This window comes from Otolemur garnettii, unplaced genomic scaffold (genome assembly GCF_000181295.1).
Source record: "Otolemur garnettii isolate 467f Iridium unplaced genomic scaffold, OtoGar3 scaffold00013, whole genome shotgun sequence".
Lineage (NCBI taxonomy): Eukaryota > Metazoa > Chordata > Mammalia > Primates > Galagidae > Otolemur > Otolemur garnettii.
Genome location: NW_003852408.1, coordinates 2,184,809 through 2,188,221, shown reverse-complemented (window position 1 = coordinate 2,188,221; position 3,413 = coordinate 2,184,809).

Below are 3,413 nucleotides of genomic sequence, written 5' to 3'. Positions count from 1 at the left end.
CTGTGATGCCATGGCACTCTACCCAGGGGGATAGCTTGAGGCTTCATCTAAAAAAAAAAAAAAGAAATGGAACAATTACATACAATATCGGTAGCACCGTATATTTTGGCAGAGGAGGAATGATGAAAGGAGAAGGGGTGAGGGGTGACGCTACTTCATCCCCCAGAGATGTGGCCCTAATTCCACCTACACAAGCCCAGAAGACTCAGGAGCCCTGCTTTGAGCAGCACCAGCCACCTCCATAGACCTGTGTGAATCTAGCACAACTCTGCCCACTGCCTGTCTGGCCCCCACTACTCACTGTACCTCTTTGCACTGAGGTGCCCACTTGGGGTACCCATGGGCACTTCTGGACCCTGAGACCCAAACAGGGTCAAACACAGTGAGCCTCACACCTATGCAGGAGTCCTACAGACTACAGGAGGGGACTGGGCCTGATGGCTCACGCCTGTAATCCTAGCACTCTGGGAGGCTGAGGTAGGTGGATTGCCTGAGCTCACAGGTTTGAGACCAGCCTGAGCTGGTCTCTAAAAATAGCTGGATGTTGTGGTGGGTGCCTGTATTCCCAGCTACTTGGAGACTGAAACAAGACGATGGTTTAAGCCCAGGAGTTTGAGGTTGCTGTGAGCTGTGATGTTACAGCACCCTACTGAGGTTGACACAGTGAGAATCTCAAACAAAAAAAAAAAAAAAAAAAAAAAGCCTACAGGAGGGAGTCTGTGGGTCTTCAAAGGATTAACTCCATCTTCCAAATCCAGGTCTCTGGGAACCGAATGTCTTAGGTTCCAACCAGGGAATAAGATCACATTAGGCATTTAACAAAGGGAGTTTAATGCAGGGATTTGGTGACATGGTGTGGAGTTGCTGAGAAGCCAAATGGGACTTGAGGTGAGAGCAGGAAGCTGCTGCCACCCTCAGGCTGCCCAGCACCTGAGTCCCACCCTCCCAGGCACTTCCCCTGAAGGTGGACCTGTGAAGGAGAGGCCAGGCTGCCACCAAGGTAGCTCCAGGCCCCGTGTCTGCTGTGAAGATGGGCAGAACCAAGTTCCCTTTGCCAGCCTTGCCTGATTCTATTGGGTTTCCTGAGGCTTTCAGATCCTGTCTATAACTTTCCCAGAACTTTCAGGCAGATGCCAAAGGGGAACCCTTAACCCTTCCTAGTTTGTCAACTTTGCTTGGTGTCCTTTTTTTCAGGGGAGGGGGGTTGTAAAAAGTTTTTTAATATCATTAGGCAAAATTAGTAAATTTTTTTTTTTTGAAGTTTTTGGCCAGGGCTGGGTTTGAACCTGCCACCTCTGGTATATGGGGCCGGTGCCCTTCTCCTTTGAGCCACAAGTGCCACCCAAATTAGTAAATTTTCATTCAAGGAATTTCACATGTGATTCATCCTTCCAGAGTCCATCCAGGGTAGCCTTAGCATCTCAAAGGCTGGAGTCACTGAAGATTTACCTTCAAGACAGAACAGTTCCTCAATCCACAGTTCTGTCAGCCCTACATAACATAAAAGTTTACATTTCCAGGCTCTGCTCCTATAGCTCAGTGGCTAGGGTGCCAGCCACATACACCTGGGCAGGCAGGTTCGAACCCAGCCCAGGCCTGCCGAACAGCGATGACAACTACAATAAACAAACAAAAAGCAGCTGGGCATTGTGGCAGGCACCTCTAGTCCCAGCTACTTGGGAGGCTGAGGCAAGAGAATTGCTCAAGACCAAGAGTTTGAGGTGCTGTGAGCTATGACATAGTGAGACTGCCTCAAAAAAAAAAAAAAAAAGAAAGAAAGAAAGAAAAAGAAGTTTACATCTCCAGAGATGATCATATAAAACAAGCCTCTGACTTGGCGCCTATGGCTCAAGTGACTAAGGCGCCAGCCACATACACCTAAGGTGGCAGGTTCGAATCCAGCCCAGGCCTACCAAACAACAATGATGGCTGCAACCAAAAAAAATAGCCAGGTGTTGTGGCGGGCACCTGTGGTCCCAGCTACTTGGGAGACTAAGGCAGGAGACTTGCTTGAGCCTAGGAGTTGGAGGTTGCTGTGAGCTGTGATGCCATGGCACTCTACCCAGGGGGACAATTTGAGGCTCTGTCTCCAAAAAAAATAAATAAATAAAACAAGCCTCCTGGCTCAGAGCCTGTAATTCAGCGGCTGAGGCACCAGCCACATACATCAGAGGTGGAGGGTTCAAACCCAGGCTAGGCCTGCCACACAACAATGACAACTACAGCAACAAAATAGCTGGCCATAGTCCCAGCTACTTGGGAGGCTGAGGCAAGAGAATTGCTTAAGCCCAAGAGTTTGAGGTTGCTATGAGCTTCATACCACGGCACTCTACCAAGAGTAACATAGTGAAACTATCTCAAAGAAAAAAGCCTCTCTCAGCTCCACAAACCACCTAGTTATTAGCTATCCAGAAGAGTTACAAGAATTAGCTAGATATATCTCTTCTGTGAGGCACAAGAGATCCAGCTATGCAATGTGGCTCCTCTTTGCTTGGTGTCTTAGCCAGTCTTCCCCTGTGATTGTAATGTGTGCCTCCCAGGTTCAGAGCCAGAGCCACAGAACCCAGGCTTTGTCTCCCTAAGGTAGATCAGTATGGGCCTGGAAGCTTCACCTGCTAATCAGAGGGGGAAGTCAGACCCTCAGCTCACCAGGCCCCCCTTTGCTCCCTGAGGGAGGCTGTACTAGGCCCCAGATCCTCACTGTCCCCAGCTTTTCTGCTGAACCTCCCAGTCCAGGCCACGGTCAGCTCTTCTGCTCCTGTTCCCATCCAGGAGGTTGGGCCCAGCTGGAGTGATATCTGTGATGGTACAAGTCCAGGCATCCACTGCCCTGCTGTGGGGAGCTGCCCAGCCACTAGCCCAGTCTTCCAGGGGCCCCTGATGGCTCTCTATTCCAAGCCTCTTCCCTCCAGGTGCTCACCTCTCCTTTCTCCTTTTTTGTCATCAGTTACTTATCCTCTCCTACCCTACAAAAACACCTTCCTGAGGGATCCCCACCCTCCAGTTGGCATACAGCCCAGGCAGCCTTAGATCCACCCCTACCCCAAGGCCCCAGGGAAGCCAGAATCTTTCTCTAAAGAACCCATTCCCTGGGCCAGGGAACCCTTCCTGGAGTCCCAATCAGTGATCTCAGCCACCTGCCATGCCAACAACTTCCCCTCCATTGTCCCTTGCAGGAGCAGATTCCTGGAAGGATTGACAGTTGCTACCCATGCCCCAGCCCCACACTCTGCAGACACCCTATTTGCTACTAGCCCAGAGGACACTCTGTAAACTTTCTCTCTCTTGCCCCTTCTGCAACTTCTCGCTCCTGACCACATCCTCCTTGGACCTTCTCCCCTGCCCCCTCTGTCCCCTGGCCTTCTTCCTCTGCCTACCTTCTTCCTTTCTCAAAGGGGAGCATTTTCTCCCTT